Source organism: Tamandua tetradactyla, chromosome 7 (genome assembly GCF_023851605.1).
Source record: "Tamandua tetradactyla isolate mTamTet1 chromosome 7, mTamTet1.pri, whole genome shotgun sequence".
NCBI lineage: Eukaryota > Metazoa > Chordata > Mammalia > Pilosa > Myrmecophagidae > Tamandua > Tamandua tetradactyla.
This window is the reverse complement of record NC_135333.1, coordinates 56921368-56945648: the sequence shown is the minus strand read 5'-3', so window position 1 is coordinate 56945648 and position 24281 is coordinate 56921368. Positions and strand designations below refer to the sequence as shown.

Below are 24281 nucleotides of genomic sequence, written 5' to 3'. Positions count from 1 at the left end.
TTTCATTATTGCTTATTCAAGAGCAGGTCTTTTACTTTCTCTTGCTTCCTTTGCCTGACATTCCTTTACCTCTTATCTCCAAATGGCCAAATTCAACCTTTGAGACCTATTTCAAAAGCTACCTTGCCGGGCGGGCCGCGGTGGCTCAGCGGGCAAGAGTGCTTGCCTGCTATGCCGGAGGACCCCGGTTCGATTCCCGGCCCCAGCCCATGTAAAAAAAAAAAACAAACAAAATATAATAAAAAAAAAAAATAATAAGAAAATGTTTAAAGATGTTTCCCTTTCTTCCTCCCATCCTTCCTTCCTTCTCTGTCTTTCCTTCCCTTCCTCCCTCTCTCTTTAAAAAAAAAAAAAAAAAAAAAAAAAGCTACCTTGCCTATAGGCTCTTTTGATGCTTCCAGGAGAAGTAATCTCTTTCCCCTTTCAACTGCCATGGCAGACATTTTTTCTTTCTCTCTTACAAAACTTATCGCTTTCTACCACGACTTAGTGGCATGATTTACATTTCTTACTAAAGTGGAAACTCTTCCAAAGGTAGGCTCCCAGAGACCAGCAGAGTACTTGCCCAAAGCAGGGTCACCATAAACATTTCAAGTATAACAAGAAAGAGGGAGTAGATGATACAGAGGATTCATCTTAATTCTTAGATGGATAAGCCACCCTATTGATTATGTTTGGAAAATCTTTTGTTCACTTATTTTCAATTGCTAGATGTGTGGGAAGCATGAATGTTACCAGCAACCCAAGCAAAAGACAAGCAGCATAGTAACTCTTGGGCAGTGTCACAAAATGCAAGTCCAGAAGCATAATTCGGTCCAATGTCAAATAGAAGTAGTTTAGAGATCATTCTGTTTTCACATTACTCATTTGGCTGATGTCCCTATTAGTAAGGGAGAGTAGAATTTGACTCTATTATTGTGTTTTGTTTTATTTTATTATTTTGTCTGGAATGTAAATATGTTAGGGGGCTGGGGAGCGATTGCCTTTGGATGGAGACAGATAAAACCTTTTTTCAAAGGACTGCTGATTGCTTGAATTCAGTTGATAAAATGGTTCAGTTTATCAAAAATAGTATAATTAGGAATTAACTCAAATGGGCTTTTCTTAAGAAGGAAACCAATAGAAGGAGAGCTGATTGGAATCCCTGAAAATACACTTTTTGAGTCTCAAAATTAAAAAAAAAAAAAAAAAAAAGTAAACCTGTGGAGAGTATCACTGACACGGGGGAAAGAAAACTTCATAAGAATTAGAATTGTAGTTGCCAAGATAATCCGAGAATATATTAAGCAGATAATCAAAAAGTATTGGCAAAATCCGTTGAGGGATGGAAGAAAAAATATGGAACTATTAAACTTTGCCACTGAGAAAACCCCTGGTACTGTGTCAAACACTAGGGTCACCCAAACCAATAAGGCCAATCCCTTAATCTTGAGACTTGCTCTAATGAAGCTTATGTATGTAGTGGAGAGGCTTAGCCTACCTATAGGTATGCCTAAGAGTTACTTCTGGAGGACCTCTTTTGTTGCTCAGATGTGGCCTCACTCTCTATAAGCCCAATTCTGCGAGTGAAACCATTGCCCTCCCCCCTACATGGGACGTGACATCCAGGAGTGAAAGTCTCCCTGGTGGCATGGGAGATGACTCCCAGGGATGAGTCTGGCCCTGGCACCTTGGGATCAACAATGCCATCCTGACCAGAGTAGGAAAAGAAGTGTAACAAGTAAGGTACCAGTGGCTGAGAGAGTTCAAATAAAGTCGAGAGGCTACTCTGGAGGTCACTTTTGTGCAAGCGTCAGTTAGACATTGTTATTTATCATAACTTGGCCAAACTCCAACCAAAACCATTCCAGCCAATCCTAGGGCAATATATAAGATTCTACAAGGTTCCATGTACTAAGGTAACTTTCCAGAAACCTACAACCTCCAGATTGATGCCTGAATCAGATAAGTCCTGAAACCTAGAGAGGCCAACCTCTCTCGAACATCAGCTATTTCTACCCCTTATTATTGACAGTCCCTTCCAGTATGAAAAAGTTAGAACGGGCATAGCCCAAATACCCCTAAAGAGTGGGATAGAAGGATCAAAGGTGATGGCAGAGTCATACACAAAAGATCAGGTTTAACAAATGAAAATGATTGCTGAATCATTATACTGATATTTCTTTTAGCCTTCTAGAGCAAGAAGTAAAAACCTAAAATTGTGGAATTGTAATCCATACCAACATCTGAAATCTGTTCTACAATTGTTGCGATGTGCTTTGAAATTTATTGCTTTTTTGTGTATATGTTATTTTTCACAAAAAAAGAAAAAAGTGATGATAAAAAAATAAATATTCTTTCTAGGCTCCAATGTTCTGGAGCAACTAGAAGGAAAATTCTGAGATGATGGTATGATAGCCCGTGAAAAATTCTGGGATCTGTCCTGTAATTACTTGTTAAAGAGTGTTTTGAAAACTATTGCTTTTTTCTTTCTTTGCTTTGTATATATGTTATATTACACAATAAAAAATGTTTAAAAAAAAAGGAAGTACATCAAATGGCATGACCTGCTTGAAAGGAAAAGATTGACAAACAAACGTGAATAGGAAAGAAGTCAACATGGCCATATAAAATGAAATCTATTAAAAATAATAAAAACCACTTAACAAAATAACCAGAACAAACTGTGTAACATATTCCATGGAAAGATTTCTATTCTGTTTCAGTAGAATTACAATTCCTTTTTTTCAGAGAGTAAAGTTTCATTGTTCCTGTCAATCAAACAAAGTAACCAAAATATTGACCTTTATGAGTTCCCTACAGTTTAGGAGACCTTTTCCTCGTAATAAAGATTCTGGCCCTGAGAAGTTGAATTTGTGTAAAATCTGCAAATATACTTGTCCTGATGTTTGAGTTCAGTAATAGAATAGGTGACACTCTTAAACCCAATGCCCTTTTTGTTAACACAATACTCTTCTACCAGTGTAAAATAAGGCCGAATTGCATATTTTACCCTATGTAGATCTCTGATGACCTTCAGAGGAATCTTGTTGGAATGTCACATCAAATTTTGCCTATGCTGGGCTCCATAGTTCTATAGGCAAATCCTACCTTCTCAAGATTTTGACTTTCTGTTTCTAAGTGGGTTCCCTTGGGGCCAGGAGGAGCTTAGCTGACTATATAAACTCATGCTGCTTAAAGGGGCAGCTTTAAACCCCACATGGCTCCTAAAGATGTGAAATATGGCCAGCTTGAATTAAGATGTGTAGAATGCATACCAGATTTTGAAGAGTTAGTATTAAGGAAAAAAAATATAAAACGTCTCATTGGAAAATCTTTACTCTGATTACATGTTGAAATAGCAGTATTTTAGATATATTGAGTGAGATAAAATACAGAAAATTAATTTCACCAATTGCATTTACTTTTTTTTCTAATATGGCTGCTAGAAAATTTAAAGTTACATATGTGCCTGGTATGTAGGTCTCACATTAATGTATCTATTGGACAGCTCTGGTATGAAGTGAAGGCCTTAATTAAAAAGAAAAAAAAAGGAAAAAGGCTTGTGATATATATGAGTTTCAGCCCACCATCTTCAGAATGTCCAGTGCCAGAACCAAAAGTTGTGGGAGGTTCTATCATCATTTGGGGATATGATGAAGCACATAAAAATCATAGATGAAATAGTAATATCTGGTCTTGAGGCATATGTTCCTTCTATTTCTTCACAAAGCCTACAATTTGAACACCATATGAAAAAATACTGAATGAAAGTATTTTTTGTAAGCAACTCTGCTCATTTAAAAACAATTCGTTTGGCTAGAATCTCTTTGGTTTGAGATGTGATCTTTCACTTATGCAATAGATCTAATGCCCTAAGTCATGAGCTTCATATTTATCTGAATAAACCTGGTACCATTGACTCTAAAACATTATGAAAGCCTTACTGAATCCAAAGGCTACTTCTGAGTTGGGACCCAAAAACAAGGGTTATATGCTAAGCATCATTAGATCTTTTTTTATTATCTTTTTCCTTTGAATACAAATCTCGGTGAGAACTCAAATTCATTTAGTAGGCGATATTATTCAGGTTCTTTTTTTATTGTATAAACCTTCTTAATCTCTAAAGAATTTTCATACCTGTTATAGAACTTGAATTTTCCTAAAGTCCCTCTTAAGGAGGGGGAGGGAGGCAGTTATCATTAGCTTTTATCAATGAGGACTTGATTAGTTTCCCATAGGTAAACATCTAATGAGGGTTAAGGTCAGCACTTGAGTCAAAGTGCTCTGAGTTTTAGTCCTTTTCTTCCTGGGGAATTGCTCTAACCCAGTGGAGTTGATTGGTCTGGGGGTGGATCCAGCACTATCATTTTTTTTTTTAATTTTCAAATTATTTTAAAATACCAAAAAACACCAAAAAAATGCAAATGTTTGTAACTTTTGATCTTCTGTTCTACATATATAATCAGTAATTCACAATATCATCACATAGTTGCATATTCATCACCATGATCATTTCTTGGAACAGTCGCATCTATTCAGAAAAAGAAATAAAAAGAAAACAGAAAAAATTCATACATCCCATACCCCCAACCCCTCCCCCTCACTAATCACCAGCATTTCATTCTAAATTTATTTTAACATTTGTTCCCCCTATTATTCATCTTTATTCCATATGTTTTACTCATCTGTTGATAAGGTAGATAAAAGGAGCATCAGACACAAGGTTTTCACAATCATACAGTCACATTGTGAAAGCTATATCATTATACAATCATCTTCAAGAAACAAGGCTACTAGAACACAGCTCCACATTTCAGGCAGTTCCATTCAGCCTCTCTACTACATCTTGACTAACAAGGTGATATCTATTTAATGCATAAGAATAACCTCCAGGATAACCTCTTGACTCTGCATGAAATCTCTCAGCTATTGACACTTTATTTTATCTCATTTCACTCTTGCGCCTTTTGGTCAAGAATGTTTTCTCAATTCCCTGATGCTGAGTCTCAACTCATTCCAGGATTTCTGTCCCACGTCGTCAGGAAGGTCTACGCCCCTGGGCATCATGTCCCAAGTAGACAGGAGGAGGGTGGTGAGTTTGCTTGTCATGTTGGTTGGAGACAGAGACCACATCTAAGCAACAAAAGAGGTTCTCTTGGGGGTGTCTCTTAGGCCTAATTTTAATTAGGCTTGACCTATCCTTTCTGGCACTACCATTTACTAGCTCTACAGTCTAAGAGGCTAACCACACTGAATCTCTCTGTGCCTCAACCTCCTTATCAGTCAGATTTAAATGATAATCATTACTTCCTCCTGAGAAAATCAGGATTAAATAACATAATGCATCATCATCAGTTTGTTGATTGAGGTTGATGCCATGGGGAAGCAAGCATAGAGCCACCGGTTTTCCTTCCCCTCCTATAAGTTCAAATGCACTTTGGGGCCGATGTTTGTCTGTTCCAACAAAGAGGTCCTATAGCTTCCCTAGTCTGTTTCATTCATAGGAATGTTCTCTTGTAAGTAATTAAAATATCCAGTAATTATACAGACTCAGAATTCTTCATTTTAAAGCTTCTTTCTCTCCTTGGTAATGCCTAGACTGGGGACCTGAGGTAGAGGAGGGAGTAAAGTCTTTACAGTGTTAGTCCCTTCCCCAACCCACCTTACGCACAGCCCTGGCCTTTCAAGATTAGAGTGAGAGGACTAGGAGATACAGTGCTCAACCTTGAGTGGCTGACACTGTCTCCATCCAGCATTAGTTTCAACTGGTGCCTAACTCAGAGGTTTGGCAGATGTTTGGAGCAGGCACTTTGTCTCATGTGATGGTTTGGGGTTGCAGAGATACCAGGTTAATTTGGGGCTACTCCACTGCAACTCCTGAATATGAGAGTGTTGGACTTTCCACTCCTCCTTGGGCTTCAGGCAGTCCACTCTCTCCTGCATCACTTTTCCTTGGCAGGCCCTTGGACAGAGTCCAGTCTAAGAGGACCCACCTGGCTCCATCCTGTGGGCTAGTGGCTCTTGGGAACTCACCTTCATGACACCCCATCACAGAGGAAGGCAAGTTCCCCACCCCATTCTGGGTCTTCCTGTCCTTTGTTGCTTGGAAACATCACTACAGAAATTTACCTTTATATGCATCAGACACCTCTCCCACTGTCTCCCAAATCCAGAAGACACAAGTTAAGGTGTCCTCTCAAAGCTTCTTTTACTTGTTTAAGGTGGGGATGAGGTAGCCCCTGAGGAAATGCCTCTGCATATCAACAATTCTATCAAAAGGATAATCTCTACCCTAATCTTCAACCTCCAGTCAGTTTCCTACCCACTCTTTATGCATCTTGCAGTTAGCTGATGAGCAAAGCATTGCAAAATCTTTTTGCAGTTGCCTTCTTGCAAAACCTACACAGGTAGCCTGGATTCAACTTCACTTTGGAAGTCGATACTTTGCACTTCCCCCCTGCCCATGAGATCTAAGCCAAAAATGAGGCAGAATGCCCTTTTAAAACACCTTCCTTTATGTCTAAGGTGCTTAAAATTTGTCTGGCACATAATATGCTCAATTAATATCTGTTATTATATACGGGGTACAGAGTTTCTGTTGGAGATATGTGAAAGTTTTTGTAATGAGAGGTAATGGTAGCACAGCACCAAATTGTACACTTACAATGGTTAACTGGCAAATTTTATGAGATATATATATACTCGTAATAAACTTTTAAAAAGAAAGTGATGTTAAATATGTATATTTGCTATCATTATTTCCCAAAGTCTGGTGGTTTAACTTTAGCAAGTTTCCTAAACTTCACTTGGCTTCCATTCATCAGGGTCTGGTCAAATGCTGACAGTGGAAACCTCTGCCTTGGTCCAATCTAGGCATTGACATACCCAGCAGTTGGCCAAATACCGTCCTGAGGTCAAAGCAGTACTCTCCTCCTGGAGGGATGCACCAGGTAAAAAAGCAATTTCAATATGCTAATGAGTACTATAAAAATACACTAGGGAAAAAAGATAAAAGAGATTTTTATCCCAGTCTTGATGAGTAGAGGAAACCAACCACCCACCCCCACCCCAGGAGCAGGAGGTGAAAGCACAGTCCCTCAGGATAAGGGAAGGAGGTCCCTCAAAAGGCTTGGAAATCCCAGGCAGTGGGAACAGTTAAGGCTCAGGGGTGAGAATGTGGTGCCTTCACAAGACTGGAGCAGCTCTGTAAAGTTGGAATAAGAACTGAAAATAAGAAATGCCTTATTCCATTTGAGGACAGGTGTCCTCCTATATCCACATTTTCTCACATCAGGTTTTACGTCTCTGGGTTGATTAAATAAAAGCGTATTTCTTCACATCATGCCTTTTAGGATGATCAGATTATGTTTGCTAAACTCCATGAGCGTTTTGGATGAAAGACACAAGATAAACACCTTGTGTTATTATCTATACACTCAGCCATCAGCCAGCAGGTGGTATACTGTCTCTGTACCAGATCATTTCCATGCTAAATTGAGAGAAGTAATAGTTTACTTGGCAACATTTTAGTTTTTTAAACAAGTTGGGATGAAAGCTGGAGCCTGGGATTATTTATCCTGATCTCAAATGTATGAAAACAACTCTTGGAAATACTTTTTTTGCCATAGATGGGGAGGAATTTTTAATGAAGCAGTGAATTGTGTCTGATTTTTATTTGTTTTTACCAGGTTATATTTGATCTGTTCTATCTTCCAAACCTCAGCATGATGCCATTGAAATTGAATCAAGCTTTCTAAGGCTGAGAGAGTTGTTTGAACTCAAGTGTCTCTTCTGTGATTGTGGTAGCTGGTAGGGCTGTTCCCAAACATTCTACTTACTCTTCCAGGCACGTAGTAAGCTGGAACATCTCTGCTCCTTTGAGCTTGGATGTGGCAGGCAACTTGCTAAGCTCAGGGAACGGTGTGAAGAAAGGACAAGAGACCTGCAAGAAGCTTTAAAAGCCATAGCATGAATCCCCACATTTCTGCTTCTCATGTCAGGAGTTCTGAAACTCCATATCAAGATGGCACTTTCACCAGTGGAGCCTGAGAGCAGAGAATCCCTGGTGACCCGCGCAGTCCACCTAGTGTGAGTGAGAAACAAATGAAAAAATTATGTTTAGCTATTGAGATTTGGGGAGTTCTTAATTGTCTGTATATAATCAACCCTATCTTGACTTGCACATGGTTAAGAATTCATTTGTTGTTAGATTTGGGATTCATAAAGCCAACAGGCACCTTAAAACACTACATACTCTTTAAATGAACCGTAAAACACTATTCTCTGATATTTACTTTGCAATTAACTTTTTCCTTTAGCTCCTTATTTTTTTTTTCAAATTTGAGACTGCATATGTTGATATCTACAATAAAGGATATCTAACCCGGTGATTCTCTAATACCAACCTTTCCAAATGACTGCCTGAATTCTTCCCACGAATTTAGTGTCAGCACCTTAAATTCAACAAAGTCAAAAAGAAATTAATCATTTTCCCTCTCAAATCTAGTATTTCCCCCCATCACCAGTGTTGTAATTACCCCATCTACCAAACCTCAGATTCACTGTGTGTGTCTGTGGAGGTGGGGTGGGGAATGGGAGAAGGTGATATTTAAGTCTTTCTATTTTTATAAAAAGTATTTTGGAAAATTTCAAACATCTAGACAAGTAAAGAGGATTGTATAATGAACTTCTATTTATCCATCATTCAGCAAATAATTATCAACTCATGGGCAATCCTGTTTTATCTTTACCATACCCATTCTCCTGAGGTTATTTTGAAGCTGTAAATGTTACAGTCTATCTCCCTAAATTTTTCTAAACGTAGTCACAACCAACTGTTATTTCATCTGAATTCATTAATAATATATGATATTTCCAAACAATGCTCCCCTTTCCTGATTGTCAATATTTTTTTGCTGTGGTTGTCATCTGTGTGAATCAGATTGCAATGAGGGTCATGCATTGCAATTATTAGATATGTTTAAAGCCTCCTTTTGTCTATAAACGCTCTCTCCCATTCCCACACTTTCTCTCTCTTTCCTTTCTTGAAGAAACTAATGTGTGTATCCTGCAGAATTTCCCACAGTCAGGAATTAGTTGATTATGTTTCCCTGAAAGTTTCTTTAGCATATACCATCGTCCTCTGTATTTCCTTAAAATGATCATTTGATATAGAGGTATGATAGGAATTTTGGCAAAACTGCTACATTGTGATGTACTTGGTCTCTTTTTGTGATGTTATCAACTATTATAATTACTGTCCAGTTCAGTCGTTGTCAATTTTCAGTGTGCATCAGAATCACCTGGAGGGCATTTAAAGCGCAGATTCCTGGGTCCCCATCTGAGCTGCTAATTCAATAGGACTGGGTTAGGCTCGAGAATTTGCATATTTAAAAACCTTCCACGCCATACTGATACTGCTGGTCCAAGGACCACATTTTGAGAGCCACTAGCTTGGATGATTATCTCATTAGGGAAGGTAATGATATTCTATTCTATCCTTTCTTCTTCGTTTATTAGCTAGTCTATTTCTATAAAGAGAAACTTATCAACCATTGATTACCTTGAGGTACAGTTTGTATAAGAAAGTCACTATCAATGTTTGATTTTCCCCCTATGTTTACCTGTTTTCAAAACAATTAATTGCTTAACAAATATCCTCCAAAGGTAGCCAGTGGATTGTGTGAGTGTGTATACATGTGCGCATGGTATACTTCAACCCATTGCAGTTATTATTTTTACTGATATTCAAGTTCCATTTTTAGCCATGGGAACCTCAGCCATTATTGAGTCTTCCTTCTTCCTTGCCAAATACTTTCTCATTTGTTAGGTAAGGGCCCTTTGCGTATCATTCTCACCATCCTGTGCCCGCTTTCTTCCCTACTTTAGCTTATTTTACATACAGGTTGGTGTCTCATTCATCTTCTTTTGGTGAAGCTCCACTCTGGTCATTACCAGAAATTCTCAGTAACTCCCCCAATTAAACATAAACCCTTTCCTGACACCGTACCAATCTGCACTATGGTTTTATCTCAAATTCTTTACCCTTACCCTGAAAAAATGCAGTGAATTCCCACCTCTGAGCCTCCATTCACGCTATCCTTTCCATTTGGAATGTCTTCCAATCTCCCTATTCTCTCTCTGCCGATACTCTATTCATTCTTCAAGGTTCATCTTAAATGCCTCTTCTTCTTTGAAGCTCTTCCTTGTCTCTCCGATTATGAAGCCAAACTTTTTTACGGCATTTCCCTGTATTTTGCACTTTTCTTTAAAGTATTGCTATCATGGTTTATGTTGCAGTTACTTGCATTTGTCTATTACTCCTGGCAGGACAAGTTGTCTCTTGATTGTCTTTTTCACCTTCACACTCTATGCAGTACCTGTGTTCACTAACTGGTATCTGCTTAATAAATATTTGTAGAATTGTGCTGAACATGAAATATTGAGCATAAACTCAAATATCTTGTTCTTTGAAATTGATACTGTGTATATACATATGGAAATACTTTAACATATATCCTATATGGATGAATTCTAAGACTCTTAAAAGCGTCCATATTTTACTGGATCATTCAAAGAAATATTAGAATTCTACAGAGAGACAACTTACTGATCCAGTACTCTTTCTATTTCCATTTGGTGAGCTCAGAGGACAAATAATTCTCTCCCTCGTTCCCTATCCATCACTGTCTTTCCTCTTGTGTGAAGTCCTACCTCTCACTCTAGTTCACACAGATCTCACCTTCCATTAGCAAACATGGTTGATTACTCAGTTGACATGGCTTATGCTGCTTTGTAGAGTGATATATGATTCAAATGTGCATATGTTCTGACCAGTCCTCCAGGCTGCAATTTGAATGAAAGGATTTTTGAAAATCAGCTTTCAGAGGTAATAGGTGATAAAACTCACCTGCCTTTCCTGCAAGTGCAATGAAAAAGAGGGTTTCCTACACTTCACAGTTCTGTACCCTGAAAAGCCAGAAGGAAAATTCAGGTAGATCATTTTTGAGTCTGTTGTCATGACAACTAGCCCAGTCACTTCAGCGTGGACAATTATGCCAGTGCAGGGATTCTCAGCCTTCTTGAGCCCTGAGTTACACTGTCAAATAAAACCCTCCAAATCCCCACTTGTCAACATGAAAAACAAAATCAAGCTCACCAGAATTCACATCCTGTTTTGGGGAAACACCTATAAGAGATTCTTTAAATGATTTAAAGATGGATTGATGCTATAAACCAGAATAAATTGCCATGGAGCACTAGACCAGCACACCAAAACACAAACCATCTGGGAAACCCATGAGATTCACAAACCATCCCCAAGGTTGCAGTCAGGAGCTGTTTATATTCACAGAGAAAATGGCCAGGACTTAAATGATGTTTCAATCCCAAGAGCTCTATACTGCATTCAACATTTCACTGCAGTTGATGAGAGGGAGTTTGATTTTAGGTGTTGAATAAATGCAATTATTCATTTTACCCTCACTTTCGTTAAAAGATAGAAGCCTGAAAATATCTGTTTGTGATTCTAACTACATTGTAACCTGAATTTTTAAAACGCTTATTACTGAAGAGTTGAAGATCATTGATAGAGTTCCCCTAAGAATGCTATTGGGGTAGAATTTAATTCCTTCTCTGAAGATTGGTCCTTGGTGGGGGGGGGGGGGGGGGGGGGGAATGCCAACATTTCTATTTTGTGAAGCTTGGCAAATCATTTTGTCCTCATAAATAAGAAAATGCCATCTGTAGAAGAAATAGGTATCAAACATATCATCTGTAAACAAATTACTTTCATTTAAAAATTTATTAAAGAAGTTGTGCATTTACAGAACAATCATGCATAAAATACAGGATTCCCATGTAGCAACAACTCCTTGCACTGGTGTGGAATATTTGCTACAGTTGATGAGAGCACATTATTATAATTGTACTGTTTTTAAAGCCCATGGTTTAACTGAGGCTTCACAGCTTTGTGTAGTGCAGTAACATGGATTTTTAAAAAATTTTATTCTGTTACCATAGATAAATCTAACTTTTCCCCTTTTAATCATATCCAGATATATATTTCGGTGCTGTTATTTGCATTCACAATGTTATGCTGCCATCACCAACATCCATTACTAAAACATTGCCATCATTCCAAATAGGAATCCTGTACATTTTAAGCCTTAACTTCCCATTCCCTATCCCTAATCTGTGCCATGATAACCTATAGTCCAGATTCTGACTCTATGAGTTGCTTATTTTAATTGTTTCAAAACAGGAAGATAATGCTATATCTGTCCTTTTCTTCTGGCTTATTTCACTCAAGATGATATCTTCAAGGTTCAACCTTGTTGTTGTCTATTATGAGAACTTGATTCCTTTTTATGTCTGAGCAATATTTCATGAGCTGCTTCCATCTTCCAGCAATTGTGAATAATGCCACTATGAACAGTGGTGTGCCAATATCTGTTCGAGCCTCTGCTTTCAATTCTTTTGTGTATACACCTAGTAGTGGGATTGCCAGATCATATGGCAATTCTATATTAGCTTTTGGAAGAACTGCCAAACTGTCTTCCACAGGGGCTGCACCATTTTACATTGGTGTCAGCAATGAATGAGTGTTCCTATTTCTCCACATCCTCTTCAACACTTGTTATTTTCTTTTTTTTTTTTTTTATAGCAGCCATTCTAATGGGTGTGAGATGGTATTTCATTGTGGTTTTGATTTGTTTCCCTGATGGGTAATAATGTTGAACATTTTTTCATGTTCTTTTTGGTCATTTGTTATCTTCTTTGTAGAGATGTCTCTTCAAGCCTTTTATGCATTTTTTAATTGATTTGTTTGTCTTTTTGTTGTTAAGTTGAAGGATTTCTTTATATATTCTGGATATTTATCTTTTATTGGATATGTGCTTTTCAAATATTTTCTTCTATTGTGTAAGTTTTGCTTTCATGATAAAGCCTCTGAGGAACAAAAGTTTTTAATTTTGATGAGGTCCAACAACTTATTTTTTCTTTTGTTGCTTGTGTTTTGGGTGCAAAGTCTAAGAAACCATTGCCTAACACAAAGTCCTATGATGCTTCCCTACATTTTCTTCCAGGTGTTTGATGGTTCTAGCTTTTAAATTAAAGTATGTAGTCCATTTTGTGTTGATTTTTGTATATGATGTGAGGTAGGGATCCTCCTTTTGTTTTTTCAAATGGAGATCCAATTTTCCCAGCACTATTTGTTGAAGAGGCTATTATTTCCCAATTGAGTGTTCCCTGTCACCTTGTCAAAAGTCAACTGGCTGTAGTTGTGAGGGTTAATTTCTGAACTTTCAATTTGGTCCATATGTCTATCCCTCTGCCAGTACCATGCTGTTTTGATTACTGTGGTTTTGTAATAAGTTTTAAGATTGGAAAGTGTGAGTCCTCCAACTTCATTCTTCTTTTTCAAGATGGCTTTAGCTATTTGGATCCTCTTACCCTTCTATATAAATTTTAAAAAAATTTTGAACTACAATTTCTATTGAGATATATTCACATACCATATAATCCATCCAAAAGTATATAATCAATGTATAAATCTGAAGACCTTTGCATTTATGGAAAGAGTATTGCTGGAAATTTGATTGAGATTGCACCGAATGTATAAATTGCTTTGGGTAGTACTGACATCTTAAGGATATTTATTCTTCCAATCCATGGACATAGAATATCCTTCCACTTATTTAGTTCTTTTTAAATTTCTTTTAGCAATGTTTAGTAGTTTTCTGTGTACAAGTCCTTCACATCCTTGGTTAGATTTATTCCTAGATATTTGATTCTTTCAGTTGTTATTATAAATGGAATTTTTTTTCTTGATTTCTTCTTCAGGTTGTTCATTGCTTGTGTATAAAAACACTCCTGATTTTTTTAGTGTTATCTTGTACACCACCATTTTGCTGAATTTATTTATTAGTTCAGGAACTGTGCTGTGGAATTTTCGGGATTTTCTGTACATAGGATCATATCGTTTGCAAATAAGGAAAGTTTCACTTCTTCCTTTCCAGTTTGGATGCCTTTGATTTTTTTTTCTTGCCTAATTGCTCTTGCAATAACTTCCAGTACAGTATTGAAAAAGTGGTGACAGTGAGCATCCTTGTCTTGTTCCTGACATCAAAGGGAAAGCTTTCAGTCTTTTCCCATTGAATATGACATTAGCTGTGAGCTTTTAATACATGCCTTTTATCATGTTGCAGAAGTTTCCTTCTATTCCTAGCATTCTAAGTGGTTTTATCAGGATACCTGGCCATATTTTGTCAAAGACCTTTTCTGTATCAATTGAGATGATTATGTGGTTTCTTTTCCTTCCTTCTGTTAATGTGGTGTGTTACATTAATTGATTTTCTTAAGTTGGACCAACCTTGCATATCAGGAATAAATTCCACTTGACCATGGCATATAATTCTTTTACTATGCATTGGATTCAGTTTGCTGTTATTTTGTTAAGGGTGCTTCCATTTATATTTATATAAGCTATTGATCTGTGGTTTTCTTTTCTTGTAGTATCTTTATCTAGCTTTGGTATGAGGGTCATGTTGGCCTTATAAAATGAGCTAGGGAGTGTTCTCTCCTTCAATTTTTTGGAAGAGTTTGAGGAGAATTGGAGTTAGGTATTTTAGGAATGTTTGGCAGAATTCCCCTGTGTAGCCATCTGGATCTGAGCTTTTCTTTGTCGGGAGTTTTTTTTTTAATGAATAGAAATTAGGTAGATCAATTTCATTTTATTTTTGTGTATATTTCACGCGAATAATTTTGGAAAGGCTATTTGACAAATTTCAGTATAAACTCCAAACTTTATAGATGTGTTCAACAAAAATGTCATTTGCTCATGGCCCTTTTAATAAAGGTGAGGTGTCTTTTGGTTTTGTTGATTCTCTCTGTTGTTTTTGTATCTTGTAGTTGTTGTTTTCTATTTCATTTATCTCCAGTCTATTCTTTATTATTGTCTCCCTTCTGCTCACTTTGGGTTTATTTGCTGTCCTGTTTCTGGTTTTTCAGTTTTGAGATTAGTTCTTTGATTTGAAGTCTTTCTTCTTTTTTTAATGTTTAAGCACTTAGAGCTATAAATTTTCCTCTCAGCTCCGGCTTTACTGCATCCCATAAGTTTGTTAGGTTGTATTTTCATTCACCTCAACATATTTCCTAATTTTGCTTCTGATTTCCCCCTTTAACACACTGGTTGTTTAAGAGTATGCTGTTACATTTCCGCATATTTGTGAATTTTCCATTTCTCCTTCTATTACTGATTTCCAACTTCATTCTATTGTGATCAGAGAATAGACACTGTATGATTTTAAATATTTTTTAATTTATTGTGACTCTGTGACCAGCATATGGTCTATCCTGGAGAATGATCCACATACACTTAAGAAGAATGTGTATGCTGCTCTCATTGGGTGCTCTTCTATATATGTCTGTTAGGTCTAGTTAGTTTAATGTGTCACTCAAGTACTATACTTCCTTATTTATCTTCTGACTAGAAGTCCTATCCATTATTGAAAGTGGTGTGTTAAAGTCTCCTGCTATTAATGTAGAACCATAAATTTCTCCTTTCAAATCTGTCAGTATTTGCTTCATATATTTTGGGTTAGGTGCATACATATTTATAATTGTTTCATTTTTCTGTTGAATTATCCCTTTTATCATTATATAATGACCATCTTTGTCCTTCATAACTGTTTTTGACTTAAAGATCTATTTTATATGATAGTAGTATAGCCACCCCAGCTCTCTCTTGGTTACTACTGGAACAGTACATTTTTTTCCATCCTTTCACTGTCAGCCTCCTTTTATCTTTGACTTTAAGTTGAGTCTCTTTCAGACAGCATATTTTTATCCATTCTGCCAATTTCTGCCTTTTAACTGAAGAGTTTAATCCATTTATATTTAAAGACACTAGTGATACTATAGGACTTTTTCTGCCATTTTGCTATTTAGCCTTTGTAAACCTTATACCTTTTTTTTGTCCCTCACTTCTGTAAAGCTTACTTTTATATTTATTTTCTTTTTTGTGTTATATAAGAATAGGAATGAATAAGTGAATAAGAATTCATTAATATTGAGTGAATTCTTACTTCTATCTGGATATATTTTTTATGTTTTCCTTGTGATCACCATGGCATTAAAATTTAGCATCCTAAATATCAAATCATATTTGGTTTGACACCAACTTAACTTCATAGCATGCACATATACTTTTCCAACACCTCTCTAACTCTCCACCATTTTATGTAACGGTTACCACTTGTATCTTTCGTACATTATTTCAAAAACATATATTTATTATTAATTTGTATGCATTTGCATAGTGGCACATATAGGAAGTAAGCAGTAGAATTACATACCAAACAATACAATACAATAATGTTGGCATTTATAATTACCCAAATGGTTAACTTTGCCGCAGATCTTTATTTCTTCATCGTGTTTTGAACCACATCTAATGTCCTTTCTTTTTGGAATGAAGAACATCTTTAGCAATGTTTGTAGGACTGGTCTCGTGGTGATAACTTCTGTCAGCTTTTGTTTATCTGAAAATGTCTTAATCTCTCTCTCATTTTTGAGAGTCTGACCAGGTATAAAATCCCTGGCTGGCAATTGTTTTCCTTCAGCACTTTAAGTAGTTCAACCCACTGCCTTCTTGCCTCCATGATTTGTGATGGGAAATTGGCACTCAATCTAATTCAGACCCTTTTGAATGTAACACATTGTTTTACGCTAGCAGTTTTCAGAATTCTCCCCTTGCCCTTTGTTTTTGATAGTGTAATCCATATATGATGGGGTATATTTTTCTTCATGTTTATCCTTGTTTGGTGCTCTCAGAGCTTCTTGGATTGCATATTTATTTCTTTTGCTAAGTTTGGAAGTTCTCTGTCCTTATTTCTTTGACTATTCTTTCTGCCACTTTCTCTTTTCTTCTCCTTCTGGGACACTCATAATGTCTACTTATGCACACTTGATGGTGTCCCATTGCTGTCTTAGGCTACTATCATTTTTAATATTTCTTTTTCTTTATGCTCCTCAACATGACTCATTTCAAGTGTCTTGTCTTCAAGTTCATGAATTCTTTCTTCTGCCAGTTCCAATCTGCTCTTGAAACCATCCTGGGCATTTTTCATTTCAGTTATTATGGTCTTCGACTCCAGTAGTTCTGTTTGGTCCCTTTTTACAATTTCTGTCTCTTTACTTAGTCTCTCATGTTGTTCATTCATTGCTTTACTGATATCCCCTAGTTCTTTCTCGGTATTTTCCTTCATCTCCCTGGCATTTTTAAGATGACTCTTTTTAAAGGTTTTGTTTAGTATGTCCACATTCTCATCTTCTTCATTGGTGTTTTCTGTATTTTTATCCTCTTCTTGTGGATGGACCATCATTTCATGTTTCTTTGTTTGTCTTATACTCTTTTTTTGCACACTGTACATTTTAATATTTAAAATGTTGACTCTGGAATTTATTCCCTGGTATATCTGTTTCTTGGTCTTATAACCAGCTGATGATAAGACAGAGATTTCTTGGGCAGGAAGAGCTACCTAAGGCAAATGAAGTGTGCAGAGGTTTTCCTGTTTTTCTGGGCCTCTGTCTTTTTCAGGGTTTTTGTTTTGTTAGTTGCTTTGGAGATCCCCTGTCTGAGCAAGTTTGGTTGTCCCCTTTATTTTGGAGGAGACATACCTCCCTCTCTTGAGTATTTGACGCTGGCAAGTCTTTGTCTTAGACTGCCCACCTTGAATTTTTTATACTCCCTTCATTGTCTCAAGCTGCTTTTGCCTAAAGGACCAATTCTGGGAGAAGGTTAGCATGGAGAGACTCTTCCCAAGTCAAACTTTCCCAGCCAAAGCAGGGCCGGGGACCCATGAAGAGGTACTAACTGTATCCAAAGTGTCCTGGGGAGGGGTCAAGAAGGGCTTCAAAATCTTTTCTGATGGCTCTTCCAAGCTGAGCTTTTCTGGCCTACCCAGCAGATGAAGCCCTTCAGCTAGCTGTCCCCAGAAGCCCTGATGAGGCCCTGTGTCTTTAAATCTCCTCAGCCTCTGCCCCAGAGCTCCAGGGAGTTCTGAGATAATGGCTATTTCTGCCTTTGTCTGGACAGGGTTAAAACAATGGCTGTCATCATTGCTGGGAACCAGCTATCTAAACTTGCTAATCAAAAGCCATGATTGGCTGATCAGCAATCAGCCATACCCTCCCCTGTTCTTGGGGAAGATGGTTTTTATATCCCTTTCTGTCTCTAGCAGCTAGCCAGAGACTGGACACCCGTGGCAAACTGCCTCAGAGTGGGGGATGGGTGCCTGTAGCCACCACGTGGGGAGAGCGGTTTACAGTTCTTAACTGCAATTGTTTGGCTTCTTCCTCCTGCTCCTCCTTGTGTGCTGAACAGTCTTCTGTTCTCTAGAGTCTCAAAATAGTTGTTTTAGACAGTTCTTGTCTTTTTAATTGTTGTTTTGGTGGGAGGACTGAGTCCTGGAGGCACTTATTCTTCCATTTTCCCCAGAAGTACTCTAACTTTCACTTTTATTTTGAAAATGATACCAAGTGTGAAATGGAAAGGTAAAAATATTTTCAAAAACTGATTTCATAGTATGGGTGTGCGTGTGTGTGTTTGTGTGTGTGTGTGCCCACATGTGTACACGTGTGTAGAGGGTAGAGGATGGAATCGGAAACCATTGGTGGTTATAAGGTACAAAAGAAGGTAAAATTGTTATTTTCTTCAGCTTTTTTTCTTGAGGAGCTAAATTTAAGCACAGCACTACTTGTTCCTTAATTAATGATTAAATAAGTAAATTCAATTCCTCATTTAACTTAATTAAACATCTAATGAATTTGTATATGCAGGAATCATGAATGTAGTGTTGGAGGCAGGTCTCTAGGGCATGGTTAGCTCGGTTTTGCACAGCTCAGTAAATAGTATCTAAAGCTAAATGCATGTCTTCTTGCTTTACATACCACACCTTTGCTCTAGAATTTGAGTTAGCTATATGCATGCATAACCCTTTATATATGAAGATAACCTTTCCAGTACATTTTCTAAGGGGTATATATTCCGAAATGTATTTCCAATAGTGGAAGTCAGTTTTGTTATTTTTTTAGCTATTTATGCTCATCATAGAAATGTTCATGAGAATCTAACTTTAGGGGGACAAAACATAATTTTGTTATAGTTTTAGATATTCTCATTTAACCTTGAAAGTAAATCCCATCTCTCAAATTCAGTTAAAGGGCACTCTGCAAAATAGAAAATCTGAAAAGAAATAGAGTTTCAAGTGGAGGCCCTTACATTGGAATAACTAACCATGCATCTCTTTCGCAGGTGGAGGTGACGTTTTGGAACAAAAGGAAGAGAGGGAAGGGAAAAGGCAACTGACACATACTGAAACTTAATATCTGTCAGGTGCTTTAGGACACACAGGCTCACTTGAAGTATTTTCATTCTGATCTTCAAGGAGGAAACCAGATAAAGTAACTCGAGAAGTAACTTGCCCAAGGTCACTGAGCTCATATGGTGGAGCTGGAATTGTTCCCACATCTGTTTGAGTCTGCCGCAACATGCATTTAAACAGTTTCTGGCCCGCTCTTAATTGATAGCTTGAGCTTCGAATATAATTGACAACAGTTTGTTTTCTAAAGTAGGCAAACATTTCCCTTGAAATCTCATTGGCACTATTAATTTACTTAGCAAACCATTTTATCCCTAAGTAGCAGGAAAGGAAAAATTTCGTGATTCCCTGTCTGGATTAACCATGACTTCAAACTGATAAAGTCTTATTTAAGGATCTAAACAAAAGAGGTGGAAGCTGTATAAATGGGTTATTTTGATAGTGTAGGTCCAGCCTTAACTTTTAAGAAGAAAATCAAAGAGAAATTGGGAATAAATGCACAAGCCTACATGGGAATAGCAAAGCTATCAGTTGCACACTTGATGTTTCAACTTGGGGAATATATCAAAACTACCCACCCAGATATTATAGGCCAATTTCTATATATGACCTTCTATAATTTGGAGACTCAATTCATCCCTTTTTTCATCCCATGTTGACAAGTTACAGGACTGTGTGATTTTAATATGGGGAATGTCTCTCTATCTTGAAAAGTGAAAGTGAATGGATTAAAATGAGTCAGTGGAATCTATTTTAACAAACACCTGGGTCTATATTTATTAATTATTGTCTCCCCCTTTCTTTTCTAAACTGTGCCTTTTTCTTGAACAGGCTGATGGCACAAGGAATGAGAACTATTATATTAGTCTACAGGTATTGAATTCACAAAACACAAAATCTGCAAAGTAGAGGTCCTTGTAGGGTAGGTGAATGATGAAAGAGATGCTGGGTCATGTATGAAAAGCCTACAAATGCCAATGTCCTTAGCTTTGGGTGGAACTGATAGAGTTCCATTCAACCGCTGGCCAATCCCTTAAGAAGTGAGGTTCCTACGCTGAGCATTCAGAAAGTAACGTCACGGGGGCAGATTGAATATTGTCATGAAAAAGCAGGGCCAAGGTCAGAATGGAAATAGAGCTCAGCTATGGTTCTCTTTGTCCTCAACCTCCAGATTCCCTGGGCAAGGGAAAGCCAAATGTCAAGTGCCCAGAAGTAGTCCAATTTTGAATCAGGATAAGAAAGATCTTTGATTTGTCCTATCTTAGGAAATGTTTTGTCTTGCATTCATACATATAGTCTTTATAATTTGTTATTATCCAACCATTTCTTTATGAGTACCTAGAAAGGAATTCTTGAGATCTTAGAATCAGAGAAATCTGTATCCTTGAGTAACAAGTGGTTTGATTAACCTTATGGACAATATAACTCTGGAATCCTATCATGTCTCTCTCTTTGCTTTGTCTTTTAAGGGAGCATAGAGGAAAATTTGTATCTGATTCTTAGTAACTCTATGAGACCTCATGAAATACAAATTTCATACAAATGTATACCTGTCTATAATCTAGTTTCTTACTCTTATTTTACTTCTACAAAAATTCCTCATCCACATTTTAAAAATTCTACCATAATTGTAAGTCAATTGAAAAATAAGCATTGGGCCATCCAAATATGAATTTATATTAAATAAGCTGATTCAAATCCCTTTTTATGAGCAGGATTTACATCATATATATATACATATATCATTTGGCCCCCTCCCTCCTTGAATGGAACATGCTTGATGACTCTGATCTGCAAATTCGCAATTATTTCATTCTTGCATTTAGATGAATATCCCTGAAGGTTCGAAATTGAGGGAGGCTTTTCTCTGTTATGCCCAGGTCCTATGCCACTTGGATTTCCATAGGTTGACTGAATAATGATAACAAAAGCAATGACTTTCAATTATTTAGCACTCACAACGTGCATTCTGGATCTGAGTTATCTCTATTTCTTCTCATAACATTCTTGAAACCTATGATTTAATCACTATTTACAAAAACCAAAGCTTAGAGAGGTTAGATAACTTATCCAAGGCTGCAATGAAGTGGTGGAACAAGATGCTCACTCATAATGTCACAGAGAGACTTCACTGCATCATGTTTTCCCTCTTTTCTACCCTTCACCAAAACAGCCAATTTGTCCATTAATAGGGACCCCAAGTCTCAAGTTCCCCTCCTTAAATTTTCAAGATATGTCAGCACTATGACTGGAGGAGTATAATCTCTAGATCTGTTCAGGTTGCACACTGCACGATTCTACAAAGTGTCATTCACATAGACTACAATAGCACTACAATGTGAATGGCACCCCTTAATATTGTTCATTGTACAACCTACACAACCAGTTGTGGCTGCTTAGGGAGAAGCCATTCATTCCCTGAGGTTGCCTTCTATTCTTAGTGGTATGGATGAAATGTCCTGATTTTCACAGTCTGAACTTCTTCAAGGGTAATGGCTCCAAATGCCCACCTATGGTTTTTTTTCTTCCTCTATGATTTTCCTTTTGAAATGAAGTGATATGCAGCTGGAAGAACATTCTAAATATAAAATAGTTCAGTTGTTGTTCCAGTGACAGAGCACATGACTTGGATAATCCTGTCTTCATTCATTGAAATAAATTCCTAGAAGAATGCTTGGCACCTCCTTTGCTGAGGACACTGCCCAGTGTCTGCTGCCTTATTTCCCCATTTGCTTTATGATCGCACCTCATGGAGATGTCAAGCATCCATGCCGGCAGCATTCAGTTGCCCTCTAAAGGAGATGTCCAATTAGGAACGTGCCTTCTGTAAATATGTGGACTAATCTTTTTCTACCTCTTCTCAAACACGTTGCAGGATGTCAACAACTGCCTCTTTGTTTTCTAAAATGAGAAAGGAGGAAAGGCAACTAGAGCTACATCCAAGGGGAGGTAAATTGGTGATCTACGGTTAACAGAATGTATTCTTAATACCAAAACATGTTAGCCACAGAATAACCCTCTCATGTAATCCTGGCACACCATCTAAAGTTTTCCATGCTCATTAAACACAAAATACATCCCTATCATTCATATGATCATAAAACATTTTGTAATGAACATCTAACTCATCTTCCTTTATGATTCTTCTCTGCCCATAACAAGCTGACAATACAAACCAAAAACACACAATGATAAAGCATGTGGGAGCAAGTGGGAATTTAGCTGGAAAATATCTGTGTTATCCATACATCTATGGTGAATAGATCTTGAAATCAGAATTTAAAAAGATTAAAGTTAATAACACAAGTAGAAGAATGTTTTTTCATGTGTTATAACACATGTATAACAAGTTGGTAAAAATAAAGAGGCACATGGGAAAAAATATGCCTAATGTAAATAATGGACCATAGAATTTTTTTAATAGTCTTTCATTAATTGTAGCAAAGTTAAATACTGTTAAAAATACAATTATAAAACAAGTGCTATCATCGATGGTAAATAATGTTCTACACCAATGCAAAAGTGTTGTTGGTGGGGTGGTATATGAGCATCCTGTATTTTATGCGTGATTCGTCTGTAAATTCACAACTTCTCAAAAACAAAAACAAACAAACCAACCAAAAAAAAAAAAAAAAAAACAGAAACAAGTAAAATCCTGGGACACAGAGACCCGGAGCTCTGGCAGCTGGGTGGGCAGCTGGATGGTTGGCAGGCTCAAGGCAGGGACGCACAGCCGCAGGGTGAGAGCCATCCCATCACCAAGAAGTTTGACCAAGGCCAAGTAAGGGAGCAAGGAATAGTCTTGGCTGAGGACTAGCTGGCTCAGATGTCAAAGCAGTTGGATATATTCAAGACCATCCTGGAGGAATCTGCCAGCAAAAACAAACAGGAGATCCAGAAGAAACCCAAGTCCCAAGTGTAGATCCAGGACGTGTGTGCCACCATTGGGTGAATTCCCTGGGCTTGGGAAGAAGATTCTCGTCTGTGATGCTGGGCCTGGGGGATTTCTATTTTGAGCTGGGTGTCCAGGTTATTGAAGTGTGCCTGGTCTTCAAGGTCTGATAACTCTGGAGGAAAGACATCAACAGGTGCTAAAAGGAAGGGGCAAGTTTATCCAAAATGTCAGCCAAGATGACCTGATTGTGGCCATCAGGAAATTAAGGGCACTTGGCATTCACTTTAGTGTCATTCTTGTGGGCAGGTGCAACTTGCCTCATCCAGTCTGGTCCAGCTGAGCTCAATTTGGATCATGTTGTGGTGCTGCAGGTGGCAGAGAAAAATGACTGTGTGACTATCAGTGAAATCAAAGCATGGGAGGCACAGCCAGCAGGGCAAATGCTGGAACATCTGCTGGAACAGGGGCTGGCCTTGCAGGCCCCAAGGAAAGCCCACTGCAGGCTGCAAGGTGTCTTCACTGACCTCTACTCCCAGCGGATGACAGCTGAGGCAGTCAGAGAAGCCTTCCCCTATCCGTAGGCAAGGAGAAGAGGTAGGAGTGACTGGTGAATAAAACCTGAACAATTTTGTTTGAAAAAATAGAAAAACAGTATATATATCATTTGGGTGGATCTTAGGGAGAGTAGATGTGATAATTTCATATTTAGGCAGGAAATAAGATGATGATAGCTTTTCTCCTTCTCAATCTATGAAAGTTCTGGGGTATACAGATAAAGGGAAATAGATGTCAACTGAGTAAGGGACCAGTCTCATTTCAGAGAATGTATGAGACAAGTAATATGATGCCAAGTCTAGTGGAGATAGGAAGGCATGAGGTTGGAGTTTGGGGTCTGTGGTAGATAGATTCAGTTGTCAACTTGGCCAGGTGAAGGCACCTAGTTCTGTTGCTGTGGACATGAGCCAGTGGTATGTGAACCTCATCTTGTTACTGATTACATCTGCAGTCAGCTAGGAGGCGTG

General features: G+C 37.7%; 1 pseudogene; it reads left to right on the top strand.

The window, feature by feature from the left end:
• LOC143689660 (vacuolar-sorting protein SNF8 pseudogene) overlaps window positions 1-23840 on the top strand; it is a 44663-nt pseudogene extending 20823 nt beyond the window's left edge.
• The last annotated feature ends 441 nt before the right edge of the window (window positions 23841-24281 follow it).